Here is a 16,252-nt window from a genome sequence, read left to right on the forward strand (position 1 = left end):
CTTTTGAAAAATATCTATTGAAGTCCTTGGCCCATCTCTTAAGTGGGTTGTTTGTTTTGTTTTTGTGGAGTTTCTTGATCTCTTTGTAGATTCTGGTTATTAACCCTTTATCTGTTGCATAGTTTGCAAATATTTTTTCCCATTCTGCCGGTTGTCTCTTCACTCTCCTGACTGTTCCTTTGCAGTACAGAAACTTCTCAATTTGATGCAATCCCAATAGTTGATTTTGGCTTTGACTGCCTGTGCCTCCCGGGTCTTTTCCAGAAACTCTTTGCCTGTGCCAATATCTTGAAGGGTTTCTCCAATGTTCTCTAGTAACTTGATGGTGTCAGGTCGTAGATTTAGGTCTTTAATCCACGTTGAGTGGATTTTTGTGTAAGGTGTAAGGTAGGGGTCTTGCTTCATGCTTCTGCACGTGGAAATCCAGTTTTCCCAGCACCATTTATTGAATAGACTGTCCTTGCTCCAGGAATTGGATTTAGATCCTTGATCAAATATAAGTTGGCTGTAGATGTTTGGATTGATTTCAGGTGTTTCAATTCTGTTCCATTGGTCTATCCATCTGTTTCTGTACCAGTACCATGCTGTTTTGATTACAACTGCCCTGTATGTCCTGAAGTCTGGTATTGTGATGCCTCCGGCTTTGTTTTTGTTGTACAAGATTGCTTTAGCTATTCGAGGTCTCTTGTGCCTCCATATGAATTTCAGCATCATTTTTTCTAGATCTGCGAAGAATGTCTTTGGTATCTTGATTGGGATTGCATTGAATCTATAAATTGCTTTTGGGAGAATGGACATTTTGATGATGTTGATTCTTCCAATCCATGAGCATGGAAGATTTTTCCATTTCTTGGTATCCTCTTCTATTTCTTTTCTAAGATTTTGTAATTCTCATCGTAGAGATCTTTAACGTCCTTGGTTAAGTTTATTCCAAGGTATTTGATTGTTTTTGTAGCTATTGTGAATGGGATTGATCTTAGCAGTTCTTTCTCAGTCATGGCATTGTTTGTGTATACAAAGGCTGTTGATTTTTGTGCATTGATTTTATATCCTGCCACTTTGCCAAACTCCTCTATGAGTTCCAATAGTCTCTTAGTAGAGTTCTTTGGATCCTCTAAGTACAGAATCATATCATCTGCAAAGAGGGATAGTTTGACTTCTTCCTTCTTGATTTGTATTCCTTTGATTTCTTTTTCTTGTCTGATGGCTCTGGCTAAAACTTCCAGAACTATGTGAAATAGCAGTGGTGAGAGTGGGCATCCCTGTCTGGTGCCAGATTTCAGTGGAAATGCTTCCAACTTTTCCCCATTCAATAGGATGCTGGCTGTGGGTTTTTTATAAATTGCTTTGATTATATTGAGGAATGTTCCTTCTATACCCAATTTGCTTAGAATTTTCATCATGAAAGGGTGTTGAATTTTATCAAATGCTTTCTCTGCATCAATTGAGATAACCATATGGTTTTTCTTCTGCAGTCTGTTAATGTGGTGAATCACATTGATTGATTTGTGAATGTTGAACCATCCCTGCATACCAGGGATGAATCCCACTTGGTCTGGGTGGATGATTTTCCTGATGTGTTGTTGTATTCTATTGGCCAGAATTTTATTGAGGATTTTTGCATCTATGTTCATCAGGGATATTGGTCTGTAATTTTCTTTCAGTGCTGCATCTTTCTCTGGCTTAGGGATTAAGGTGATGCTGGCTTCATAGAAAGAATTTGGGAGGATTCCCTCTTTTTTGATTGTTCTGAATAGTTTGAGAAGAAATGGGATTAGTTCTTCTTTAAATGTCTGGTAGAATTCAGCAGTGAATCCATCTGGTCCTGGGCTTTTCTTTGTTGGGAGGGCCTTTATTACTGTTTCAATTTCTGTTTCAGTTATGGGTCTATTTAGGTTTTCGATGTCTTCATGGTTCAATTTAGGTAGATTGCATGTGTCCAGGAATCTATCCATTTCTGATAGGTTTTCCTGTTTGCTGGCATACAGGTCCTTGTAGTAATTTCTGATGATTCTTTTTATTTCTGTGGTGTCTGTTGTTACGTTTCCTTTTTCATCTCTGATTTTATTGATTTGGGTCTTTTCTCTTCTTTTTTTAGTTAGTTGGGCCAATGGGGTGTCAATTTTGTTTATTTTTTCAAAAAAACCAGCTTCTCGCTTGGCTGATTTTTTGTAATTTTTTTTGGATTCAATCCTGTTAATTTCTTCTCTGGTTTTAATTATTTCTCTTCTACTAGATTTGGGTTTGGTTTGCTGCAGTTTTTCTAGGTCCTTGAGGTGCGCTGAAAGCTCATTTATTTGGTACCTTTCCAATTTCTTGATATAGGCACCTATTGCTATAAATTTGCCTCTCAATACTGCTTTTGCTGTATCCCATAAGTTTTGATATGTTGTGTTGTCTTCATTTACTTCCAGAAAGTTTTTGATTTCTCTTTTGATTTCTTGAATGGCCCAGTGTTCATTCAGGAGCATGTTGTTCAGTCTCCATGTGTTTGCATACTTTCTGGGGTTTCCTGAGTTGCTAATTTCCAGCTTCATCCCGCTGTGGTCTGAGAAGCTGCATGGTATGATTCTAATTCTTTTAAATTTGCTGAGATTTGCTTTATGGCCTAGTATGTGATCAATCCTAGAGAAGGTTCCATGCGCTGCTGAGAAGAATGTGAAGTCTGTAGATATAGGGTTGAAAGTTCTGTAGATATCTGTTAGATCCATTTGGGCAATAGTGTCAATTAAATCAGCTGTTTCCTTGTTGATCTTCTGTCCAGATGATCTGTCTATTTCTGAGAGTGGAGTATTGAAGTCCCCCAGTACTATTGTATTGGAATCTAAATCTCCCTTTAAGTCCCTTAACATATCTTTTAAATAGACCGGTGCCCTGTAATTAGGTGCATATACATTTATAATAGTTACATCTTCCTGTTGAATTGAACCCTTAATCATTATATAGTGTCCCTCTTTGTCTCTCTTAACAGTTTTTGTATTAAAGTTTATTTTGTCTGATATTAATATGGCTACACCTGCTTTTTTTTGGTTTCTGTTGGCATGGAATATCTTTTTCCAACCTTTCACTTTCAGTCTGCATGCCTCTTTGTTAGAGAGATGTGTTTCTTGTAGGCAACAAATAGTTGGGTTGTGTTCTGTGAGCCAGTCAGCCAAACGGTGTCTTTTAACTGAAGAATTCAGACCATTAATGTTCAATGTGACTATTGATACGTAGAGACTTTGCCCTGCCATGTTCCCGGAAATATTTTCTAGTATATGCTTTGCTTCCCATGCTCTTTTACTGGTAGGTGTTCTTCCTTTCCCTTCTTTCATATTGATGGCCGTGTTTCTGTGTTTCTGAGTGTAGCACATCTTTAAGTATCTTTTGCAGGGCCGGACGAGTGGCCACAAAGTCTTTCAATTTCTGTTTGCTATGAAAGGTCTTTATTTCACCTTCATTCACAAATGAGAGCTTGGCAGGATATAATATTCTGGGCTGGCAATTTTTCTCTCTTAGCACCTGTGCTATGTCTCGCCATTCCCTCCTAGCTTGTAGGGTTTCTGATGAGAAGTCAGCTGTGAGTCTGATTGGAGATCCTCTGAGAGTAATCTGACGTTTCTCTCTTGCACATTTTAGGATCTTTTCTTTATGTTTCACTGTGGTAAGTTTAATTACCACGTGTCGTGGTGAGGATCTCTTTTGGTCATGTTTATTGGGGGTTCTATGAGCTTCCTGTACTAGGATATCTCTGTCCTTCTCCAAACCTGGAAAGTTCTCTGCTAGTATCTCACTAAAAAGGCCTTCCAATCCTTTCTCTCTCTCCATGCCTTCAGGAACTCCTAGAACTCGAATGTTGGTTTTTTTAATAGTATCCTGTAGATTCCCAACAATATTTTTTAGGTTTCTAATTTCCTCTTCTTTTCTTTGGTTTGACTGTATGTTTTCCTGTGCTCTGTCTTCTAAGTCCGATATTCTCTCTTCTGCTTCACCCATTCTGTTTTTAAGGCTTTCTAATGTGTTTGTCATTTGATCTATTGAGCTCTTCATTTCATTTTGATTTCTCTTGACTATTACACTTTCCTGTTCTACTAGTTTCTGAGTTTCATGTTGACTCTTCTTTAAAATTTCATTTTCACGAGAGAGATTTTCAATCTTGTCCATTAAGAATTTCTGTAGTTCAAGGATTTGCTTTTGAAAACTTCTAAATGTTCTTATCATAAATTTTTTGAAATCCGTATCTTGCATTTCTTCTATCTCATCATCTTCATACTCTTGGCTTGGGGTGTTTTGCTTATTTGGAGGCATCATAGTGTCATCGTTGATCTTGCTCCCTCTATTTCTGTGTTTGTTACTCGGCATAGTTAATTCTTCTTGCGTCACTGTGCGTTTTTTTTTTCTTTTTCTTTTTTTTTTTTTTTTATACTGTGTCCGTGTTAAGTGGACTGCCTGCTGTTGGAGGAGCCTTGGAGGCTTGAGATGGGTGCGGCCTGAGAGTTCTGCCTGGTTCTTCCTGGTTAAGGGTGTGCAAAGGTGACACACTCAGGTTATGCGTGGTAAATCTCTCTCTTTTTATTTATTTATTTATTTTATTTATTCAGGGGGTAAGTAACACCGCAGGGCAGGGCTGTGCAGAATTGATGGTATTTAGCTTCCAGTCTTTGGCTCCTCTGGACTCCCACTGGGTTGCCTAGGCTACTGAATTGTAGTGACTCAGTTCCTTAGCTCTCCCCCATTGATATGTAAATCCAGAGAGGAGGCCTGCTCTTTGTCTCTTGGGAATTCTTCAAGCCTTGCAGCCTTGTAACCTTTGCAAGGTTAGGGGGAAGAGAAACCCCGAAGCTTTTTTTTTTCCTTCTTTCCGGTAGTGAGTTTGCTGCACTTTCCAGCCCCCCTCTAGATTCTGACCCCCGTTTCCCACCAATGTCTCGGGTTATTGAGCTCACCTCCCCTTCCAGCACCGATGTGTGGACTCGGAGCCCTGAGCGTCCCAAGTCTCCCCGCTGTTGTCTGTGTGGCATGCACTCCCCTTGGAGCACTGGCGCGCAGACCCTGGGGCTTCTGCGGCTGGGTCCCGCGACTTGGCTTCCTGCACGGTGGGTGACCTTGTTCTCCCAGTAGGTCCTCCGATTCACGCCTGCTCCATCCAGAAGGGTTTCCCCTGCAATTTTTTTTTTTTGGTTCTATTTTCTGCGGCTACCGTAACTCCCCTTTTATTAAACTAAATTTTCCCGGACTATCGGTGCGTGCCCTCACTATTCCGCCATCTTGGCTCCGCCCCCTGACCCCTTAAAATTTATATAAACATGTAGCCCCTTAAAGTTCTCCAGAAGTGCTATCTGGGGTGCCACATATGCTACTGGAACTTGGGGTGCCATACGATTTCACCATATGCTTATTAATAAATCCCCAATATTAATAAGCCTGAGAGGTTTCTTGCCTAATATTTAGAGAAGAATTCTAAATAACGGCACAGATAAACGAGGCAGAATGGTACATTTTAAGCCTTTATTTAGTGTGAAAGGTACATAAAAGAGTGAGAGCTTTATTAAGGGAGAGAGGTAAATCTGGGTTCACACTGAGCAGGAACCAGCCACGTGGAGGAGCATCTAAGCCAGGAAGCCTAGAGCAGTGGCCCGAAGGCCACAAGCCCTGGAGGCACAGGGCTGTAGCAAGCCCCTCCTGGCAAGAGACCAGGGAAGAAGAGAAGGCCGGACACACCATGTCCCAGGCTTTTAACCCACTTCCAAAGGGGAGTGGTTAATTAACCTGATTGGCTGGTGGCACCCAGTTGTGGCCAGGTAGGGGGATGAGGTCACACACGGGCATGGCGAAAGCGTGGTCTTCCAGTTCACAAACCTAATCGATTTTAACCTGTATGCCTGCCTACTTCAAATCTACTGTTTTCCTTACTACTAATGCTATGTATGTAACTGACAATCTTACTATATGCTTGCCACATCGTGCCTCAAAGAATAATCCTGAAAGCCCTAAAATTTAAGTATAATTATTCTCATATCACAAATGAGAGAACTGAAGATCAAAGTAGCTTGCTCACTATTATACACCAAGTATTTTCTAGATCTATAGGACTCCAAGGCCTCCCTTACGGACTTCTACCAGAGACCTTAACAGCAAGTCAAAATTTGGGTGATAGTTGTTTTTTAAAAAAACTATTTAGAATTTTTTGTAAACTTTTAGAAGTGTAAAGGTATATTTTTGGAGTAAAGTTATATTTTTTAGGCCCTTGATAATAGCTTTAAAATTGAAGACAAATTCTTTCAAATGTTTCTCTTATTGGCTTTAGTATTTCATCAAATAATATAAATATATGGGATTCCTGAAAGATCTAATTTAAGATAAGAATGTTACACTTTACACAGTGAGTAACAGTCCATTACTCCTCATTACTCCATTTCTGGAAAGCAAGCTAAGCACATGTAATTATATTTTAGTGAGATAAGACAAATGATGTTTTCATGAATACTTTAATAAACTTCAGTTTTTCAAGGTGGCTTCCAACACAGTCAACACAACCACCTATCTTACAGTACAGCTTTACCAGAGATCAACTCAGTCAGAACTGGTGCCAGAAGCAGGCTGCAATCTGTATTTGCAGCAAAGTATGCCCTACCAATATCATTTCTGTTTTAAAAAAATTGCATTAATGCTGAATTTTGCGAATAATTGATGCAAATATGGGGAGAAACTATCCATGCAGGAAAAAAATTCAGTCAGTCAGTGAATTAGGAGAAAAATTTAAGTCAAGAATATCTTTGAGGGGCCGGCGCTGTGGCTTAGCAGGTAAAGCTACCTCCTATGGTGCCAGCATCCCTTATGGGCGCCAGCTGCTACACTTTTGATCCAGACTCTGCTATGGCCTGGGAAAGCAATAGAAGATGGCTCCAGCACTTGGGCCCCTGCACCTGCATGGGAGACCTTGCGGAATCTCCTGGCTCTTGGTTTTGGATTGGCAGAGCTATGTCCATTGCAGCCATCTGAGAAGTAAACCAGTAGATGGAAGACCTCTCTCTCTCTCTCTCTCTCTCTCTCTCTCGCTGCCTCTCTGTAACTCTGTCATTCAAATAAATAAATAAATATTTTTAAAAGGATATCTTTGGAACATTCTTTAAATTTCCCATGAAGTACATTGTATAGAATTGTGAGTGTACTACTTTGTAATGTAATGGGTATGGAAAAGTGTATCTCAAGATACATAATTGGATACTAAACTGTTTCTTCTCTTGTTTTGAACATTAAAAAATTTTTGAAATCCAAACTCATTACTTTTTCCTTTCTATTGCCTTCATATTCATCCTCTTAGATAATATTTGTCTATTCTTATTTGAATAAATTTCTCATATTTTTCCTCTAAGATGTTTGAGAAAATGCAATGATCCTCTTCAGGTGACATGAAAGATGTCATTAACCTCTTTTTGAGTGGAGGGAGAAAATATCAAAGTCTTCTCTTCTTATCTCTTTGATCTCCTGTATACCAACCTGCACAGACTGAAGTTTTAAAATATACATTTTATTTTAGAGTAGTTTTAGACATAAAGAATTTTTGGGAAGATACTATAGAGTTTTTACGTGTTGAACAATCAAGTTTTCCTGATTTTTGGCACCTCTATTAATATGGTATATTTGTTACAATTAATAAACCAATTTTGATATAATATTATAGCTATAGTCCATAGTTTTTTCAGCTTTCACAAGTTTCTACCTGATGTCTCATTTGTGTCCCAGAATCCCATCTTGGTTACCACATTACATTTAGCAGCCATATCTCCTCAGGCTCATCTAAGATGTCACAGTTTTTTAGATTTTTCCTTACTGTTGATTACCCTAATGATTTTGAAGAAATTTTGATCAGGCAGTCTACAGAATGTTTCATAACTGAAAATTTTTGGCCTCCTTCACTCAATTCCTAATTACATTAGAGTTAAAGAATTAGGGAGGAAGACCACAAAAGTAAGTGCCATTCATATCACATATCAAGGCTACAAAGTGTGAACATGACTGAACCTCTGCTTGTGGTTCACTTTCATCACCTGCTGAGATAGTGCGCGTCATATATTTTTACTATAATATTATACTCTGTCCTCTTCCTTCCCAGTCTCTACTATAATCTTTGAATGAAAGTTGCTAAGTTTAGTCCATACTTAAAGAAGAAGGAGTTATACTCTACTTACTTGAGTCTGAATAGCTGTGTAAGTTATTTGGAATTTTTTGCATGGGATATTTATTATTTCAAACATTCATTTATATATATTTTAATTTTTTTTATTTATTGGAAAGACAGAGTTACAGAGAGAGGTAGAGACAGAGAGAGGTCTTCCATTGCTGGTTCACTCCCCAGATGGCCGCAACGGCTGTAACTGCATCCATTCAAAGCCAGGAGCAAAGAGCTTCTTCCAGGTCTCCCACATGGGTTCAGGGGCCCAAGGACTTGGACCATCTTCTACTGCTTTCCCAGGCCATAGCAGAGACCTGGATTGGAAGAGGAGTAGCCGGGAGAATCTGAAACCAACAGGAAATGAATGCAATCAAATAAAAGGAAACTATGCTAATATTAAATCAGGATTTTTTTTTTTTGAAGAATTATCTAATGAAGACTTGGATAGAAATTAAACAAAACAAACCTGGAGTATTTTGTTATGCCAAAAGTAAAGAAGTATGTGGGGAGCAACTGGGAGCAACTCGGACTAGACTAAGTTACTGGAATTAAGACTTATTCTATGCATCTGCTCTACCACAATATGGCGCTGGGAGAGGAGGAAACAGCTTCTACACAGCTGCCTCCAGTTCAACCAATCAATAGTAGGAGCTGCTCCTGATTGGAGGAGAGCAGTGTACTCGGCGTGTGGGTAGCAGAGTTGGGATTGGTGGAAGAGGACTATAAAGGAGGAGAGAGACAACATGCACCAGGAACATCTATCTGAAGGAACACCTGTGCAGCCCCCGAGAGAGCCGGCCGGCGGTGTGCCGCTCCCCCGCGGAAGTGGGGAAAGTGGCAGGGGGAACCACCCTTCCACGGAGGTGGAAGGGACGGTAGCCAACCAGGGAAGAACCAGCAGCAAACCCAGGGAGGGCCGAGCAGACAAAAGAACAGCACAGGGTCCTGTGTCCTTCCTCCACGAAGACGGGGAGCGACAGAAGTAGTCAAACATGGGGCCAGCACCATGGCACAGTGGGTTAATACTCCACCTACGACACTGGCATCACATATGGGCGCCGGTTCTAGTCCCTGCTGCTCCTCTTCCAATCCAGCTCTCTACTGGGAAAGCAGAAGTATTTGCCCATATTGGATGTCGGCGCTTCAGGCCAGGACTTTAACCTGCTGCGCCAGAGCGCCAACCCCAATATATATATTTTTTTCAAATATTTGTTTATGTTTTTATGAATGTATTTGTGTGCTTTGGATTATTATTATTAATTATTATTATTATTATTTGTATATTTTATTACTTATATTTTTCAAGCTTCTGCCATTAGGAATTTTTCCAGTCAACCCCTATATCTTTTTAACATACCCAGTAGTTGTATGTTTTGTATATGTGTTTGTGTGTATGTGTGTATTATATGTGTACATGTGACTGCATGTGTGCTTGTATGTTTGACTACTTCTTTTTTTTTAATATTTTATTATTTATTTATTTATTTATTTGAGAGCAGAGTTACAGTGTGAGGGAGACAGAGAGAAAAGTCTTCCTACCATTGGTTCACTCCCCAGATGGCTACAATGGCCAGAAGCTGGGCCCATCTGAAACTAGGAGCCTGAAGCTTCTTCCAGGTCTCCCACGCAGGTGTAGGGGCGCAAGCACTTGGGCCATCTTCTACTGCTTTCCCAGGAGAGTGCTGGATTGGAAGAGGAGCAGCAGGGACTAGAACCGGCGCCCATATGGGATGCCAGTGTCATAGGTGGAGGATTAACCCATTGCGCCATGGCGCTGGCCCATGTTTGACTACTTCTTTAATTTTGGCATAACAAAATGCTCCAGGTTCATTTTGTTTAATTTCTGTGGGGAGCAGGACCCGGCTCCCACAACATGGCGCTGAGAGGGGGTAAACAAGTTCTACACAGCGGCTTCGGCTGCTTCATCAATTTGACTAATGAGTTGCAGGAGCTGACCCGACCTCTGATTGGAAGAAAGCGGTGTGCTCAGCACGCGGGCAGCAGAGCACAGATTGGTGGGAGAGGACTATAAAGGCGAGATAGAAGCAGCGCGGAGGGATTCGCTTATGCGCCGTGAGGCGCCTCAGATATCTCACACCACGTGCCAAAAGAATAACAAGAATGCGGACACACACCAAGTGGAATGCAGTTAGAATGCGGTTAGCACAGGAGCAAACTTGAGTGCACAACACAGAGTCATTCGCTTAAACAACAGCGTCCGGGCCGGTGTCGTTCTTCCGCGAGCCCGCAGAGGAGCGACAAATTTCTATCCAAGTCTTCAATTAGATATTTCTTCAAAAAAAAAAAATCCTGATTTAATATTAGCATAGTTTCCTTTTATTTGATTGCATTCATTTCCTGTTGGTATCAGATTCTCAGTGATTATAATGATAACAGAAGTAATATAATTCACATTGCTTCTATCCTAAGTAAATGTACTTTTGTGTTTTGTAAGCTAAATGCTTGTATGTTCTGACCTTGTATCTCAGAGAAAGCTATCAAAGTGATATTAGGCAGTAGACTTAGGAAAAACACAATAAAAGAAACTGAATAATGAGCCCTGACTTCTTAATAGCTATAACAAAGCTTTGGTAATTTATAAAACACTATGGTTTTTTTTATGAATTCAGTGTATTAAAAAGGTTATTTGTAAGTTTTTGTGCATGTTCTCAATATTCATGTAATTTTAACTACATGTAATTTTATTTCAATATGTATATTATTACATAATACTAATTTAAAATTAGCTTAATTTTCTCTCTTAAAACGTTTGTTTATTTTTATTTATTTGAATGTCCAGGCAACAGGGAGACAGACAGAGATTTTCCATCTTCTGGTTCACTCCCCAAATGCCTCCAATAGTTGAGACTGAACCAGGATGAAGCAAGGAGCCCAGAACTCCATCTGGGTTTCCAACATTGGTAGCAGGGACCCAACTATTAGACCTGTCCCTGTTTCATCTCAGGATATGCATGAGCAGAAATTTGAATAGGGACTACAGAAAGGACGTGAACCTACAGAAGGGGCACTCCAATTGGTTATGTGGTCACCTCAAGGCAGTGGCTTAAGCACAGCGCCACAAACCTAACCCCAGTCTTAATATTCTTCTCCATAAGAACATGGAAGGAACTTAAAAAAAATTTCATTTTATTTGAAAGGAGGGGTGCAAGAGTGAGAGACACACAGAGAAAGAGCGAGAGAGAGAGGGAGAAAGAGAGAGAGAGAGAGAGAGATTTTCTATCCCTTGGCTTTCTCTTCAAATGCCTGAAACAGTCACAGCTGGGCCAGGCCAAAACCAGGAGCCAGTAATTCAGTTTTGGTCTGCCATGTGGGTGACAGGGATCCAAGGATTTGAGCTATCATCTGCTGCCACCCAGGGTACACATTATCAGGAAACTGGAATTGGGAGCAGAGTAAGGATTTAAAACCAGGCCCTCTGATATGGAATACCAGCATAACAAACAATGTCTTAATCACTGTGCCCGGAAGTTGAAATATAATCTTTATAATTTATATTCTATTTTAAATTCTGTTAATAACACAAATATTTGGTTAATATATTTGAATAATATTAATAAGAAAAAAGAGTGGGGCCGGCGCCGCGGCTCACTAGGCTAATCCTCCGCCTTGCGGCACCGGCGTACCGGGTTCTAGTCCCGGTCGGGGCGCCAGATTCTGTCCCGGTTGCCCCTCTTCCAGGCCAGCTCTCTGCTGTGGCCAGGGAGTGGAGTGGAGGATGGCCCAAGTGCTTGGGCCCTGCACCCCATGGGAGACCAGGAAAAGCACCTGGCTCCTGGCTCCTGGCTCCTGCCATCGGATCAGCGCGGTGCGCTGGCCACAGCGCGCCGGCCGCGGCGGCCATTGGAGGGTGAACCAATGGTAAAGGAAGACCTTTCTCTCTGTCTCTCTCTCACTGTCCACTCTGCCTGTCAATAAATAAATAAATAAATAAAAAAAAGAAAAAAAAAAGAAAAAAGAGTGAATCTTGTTATATTAATATAATAAGCCTATGATACTGGGGACATTCAATAATAAACATTTTAATGTGTGTTATAAATAATGTTTCATGTTTATTATTTGTGCCAGATTTTTTATAAAAGGAAAGTTAAAGAATAAAAAATTTATTAAAATTCGAAGACTATCTTAACTTGGAAACCAGCATAGAGAAGATAAAGCAGATTTCAATTTACATAAAGGGATTTTCCAATGTAGAATATTTCTACTTCTCTTCAATAGGTAAAGAAAAGCAAAAATCCATAATTCAGAAACAGGCAATAAGTCTCTTTAAGTTTAAAATGTATCATGAATCAAAATTTTTCTACTTGTCAGCGTAACAGCCTAAAGGATGCTCTGATCATTATATGAGAAAGAACAATTGTGTCAATAGTAATTAGACATCTACATCTTCCATTGATTTTTTCAAGAGATATGTAATTCATATATAATAATCATATATAGCATGTATTTTTCAATATATATGCTCACAATTTTCTCCAGTATTACTATTATTCAATTTCATGGCATTTCATAACATCAAATATAAATCCACACTTGCCTCTCCACGTAACTCCTGTCAACAACCAATCTGCACTTTGTCTCTATGAGTTTGCTTATTCTTTTTTTTTAATTTATTTTTTATTTTTTGACAGGCAGAGTGGACAGTGAGAGAGACAGAGAGAAAGGTCTTCTTTTGCCGTTGGTTCACCCTCCAATGGCCGCCGCGGCTGGCGCGCTGCGGCTGGCGCACTGTGCTGATCCAAAGCCAGGAGCCAGGTACTTCTCCTGGTCTCCCATGGGGTGCAGGGCCCAAGCACTTGGGCCATCCTCCACTCCACTCCCTGGCCACAGCAGAGAGCTGGCCTGGAAGAGGGGCAACCGGGACAGAATCCGGCACCCCAACCGGGACTAGAACCCGGTATGCCGGCGCCGCAAGGCGGAGGATTAGCCTAGTGAGCTGCGGTGCCGGCCAAGTTTGCTTATTCTGAACATTTCATGTACATAGAGTCATGCAATACTCCTATTTGTTGCTGTCTGGTTTCTTCCACTCAACAAAACATTTTTAAGATTCATCTGCATTGCAGTTATTTTTTTAAGGCTTGAAAATATTTCACTGTATGAATATACCATTTTGTTTACTCATTTCGTAGTAAATGGACACTTGGATTATTTCCACTCAGAACAATATCATTCATAATAGGCAAAAAGTGGAAATAATCCAAGTGTCCACAGCTCTCTGCTGTGGCCCGGGAGTGCAGTGGAGGATGGCCCAAGTCCTTGGGCCCTGTACCCCATGGGAGACCAGGATAAGTACCTGGCTCCTGCCATCGGATCAGCATGGTGCACCGGCCGCGGCGGCCATTGGATGGTGAACCAATGGTAAAGGAAGACCTTTCTCTCTGTCTCTCTCTCACTGTCCACTCTGCCTGTCAAAAAATAAAAAATAAAAAAATAAATAAAAAGATATTATATATATTATATATTATACAGTTATACTTTTGCTTTCATATTGTTAACTTGGATAATTAAAAGTTTTTCCTGAAATTGTTTAATTTTTAAAATTTTGGTCTATTTTCTGTTACTATATCAAAATGTCTGAGGCTGCGAACTTTAAAGAAAAGTAGTTTAACTCACAGTTTTGGAAGCTAAAATTCAAGATGGAGCAGCTTTGTCTGCTTGGCTCTTGTAAGGCCTTGTGGTTATATCACACTTGGCAGATGGCATCATAGTGCAAGCCTGTCTGAGAGGGAGAAAGCAGCTTGTAGTGAGAAAGGAATGCAGAAAGAATCTGGGGTTAGAGTTGATCCTTTTGTAACAACTTTTGCGGATCTCATTCTTCTGTATTTTCTAAATTCTCCAACTCCAAACCTGAAGCACTGGAGATCAACTTTCCAGCACAGGAATCTCTGGATGGCACAGTCTAAGCACATCCAAACCATACGATATACTAATGAATACTTTTCTCCCTAAAATATATATGGAAAGTGTTTGTATACAGTAATATAAATTCTGTACTGGTTGATACTGAATACATTTGAACTTTTACATTTAAGTCCAGTTGTTCTTGGAAGATAAAGCTTTTAAAAAGTAGTTCCCAAAGATAATCTAGAAGTATTCTCTAGCAGGGGATACCGAAGGTACAGAGATGGAGTTTGATTTTATAGTGCTAGAATTGGCAAAAAGGAAAAAAAAAACTTTCTAGTGTCAGGAATTTTTATTTAGTTCATTAGACAGTTACTAGAGTTTGTTTCTGAAAAAGTATTACTCTAAATTACTGTAAAAGTTGCAACTCTACCAACTTCTTTGTGAAGGTACAATCAAATTATATCATCATATAATAAAAGCTGTGCCAAAAAGTCACCGTTGGATGTACTTGCATGTAATGCTTTTGTGTAATTTTTCCAGTACTTTGAATTTCTTTCTACTGTGAATCAGACCCTATTATAATGATTAACAGCAGATTTTGGAAGGACATAATAGTGACTTTCAAATAAAGTCTAAAGGAGAAAGCTATAGTTTTATTGTTATGCTAATAATGCCCCAATTACATTAACACTTTCTCAATCTAGTATCCATTATTGTCCTTACCAGAAATTTCTGAGATCTATGAGGTAAGAAAAACCTTTCAGGAGGAAAAAAAAAATTAAAATGCCTGCATTGAACTGATGTACTTTAGTTATAATAAACCTCTTTTCATTAACTTTTATTTAATGAATATAAATTTCCAAAGTACAGCTTATGGATTACAATGGCTTGCCCCCCCCCAATACCTTCCCTCCCACCCACAACCCTCCGCTTTCCCACTCCCTCTCCCCTTCCATTCACATCAAGATTCATTTTCAATTCTCTTTATATACAGAAGATCAGTTTAGCATATATTAAGTAAAGATTTCAACAGTTTGCACCCACATAGAAACACAAAGTGAAAAATACTGTTTGAGTACTAGTTATAGCATTAAATCACAATGTACAGCACACTAAGGACAGAGATCCTACATGAGGAGTAAGTGCACAGTGACTCCTGTTGTTGACTTAACAAATTGACACTCTTGTTTATGGCCTCAGTAATCACCCTAGGCTCTTGTCATGAGTTGCCAAGGCTATGGAAGCCTTTTGAGTTCACTGACTCTGATCATATGTAGACAAGGTCATAGTCAAAGTGGAAGTTCTCTCCTCCCTTCAGAGAAAGGTTCCTCCTTCTTTGATGACCTGTTCTTTCCACTGGGATCTCACTCACAGATCTTTCATTTAGGTCATTTTTTTTTTTTTTTTTTGCCAGAGTGTCTTGGCTTTCCATGCCTGATACTCTCATGGGCTTTTCAGCTGGCTTCAAATGCCTTAAGGGCTGATTCTGAGGACAGAGTGCTGTTTAGGACATCTGCCATTCTATGAGTCTACTGTGTATCTTGCTTCCCATGTTGGATCGTTTTCTCCCTTTTTGATTCTACAGGTTAGTGTTTGAAGACACTCGTCTTGTTTATGTGATCCCTTTGACTCTTAGTCCTTTCATTATGAACAATTGTGAACGGAAATTGAACACTTGGACTAGTGAGATGGCATTGGTACATGCAACCTTGATGGAATTGAATTGGAATCCCCTGGTATGTTTCTAACTCTACTGTTTGGGGCAAGTCAGCTTGAGCATGTCCCAAATTGTACATCTCTTCCCACTCTTATTCCCACTCTTATATTTAACAGCGATCACTTTTCAGTTAAGTTTCAACACTTAAGAATAACTGTGTATTAATTACAAAATTCAACCAATAGTATTAAGTAGAACAAACAAAAAAAATACTAAGAGGGATAAAATATTAAGTTGTTCATCAACAGTCAGGGCAAGGGCTGATCAAGTCACCATTTCTCATAGTGTCCATTTCACTTCAACAGGTTTCCTTTTTGGTGTTCAGTCAGTTGTCACCGATCAGGGAGAACATATGATATTTGTCCCTTTGGGGCTGGCTTATTTCACTCAGCATGATGTGCTCCAGATACCTCCATTTTGTTGCAAATGACCGGATTTCATTATTTTTGAATGCTGTATAGTATTCTATAGAGTACATGTCCCATAATTTCTTTATGCAGTCTACTGTCGATGGACAT

Source organism: Oryctolagus cuniculus, chromosome 2 (genome assembly GCF_964237555.1).
Source record: "Oryctolagus cuniculus chromosome 2, mOryCun1.1, whole genome shotgun sequence".
Classification (NCBI taxonomy): domain Eukaryota; kingdom Metazoa; phylum Chordata; class Mammalia; order Lagomorpha; family Leporidae; genus Oryctolagus; species Oryctolagus cuniculus.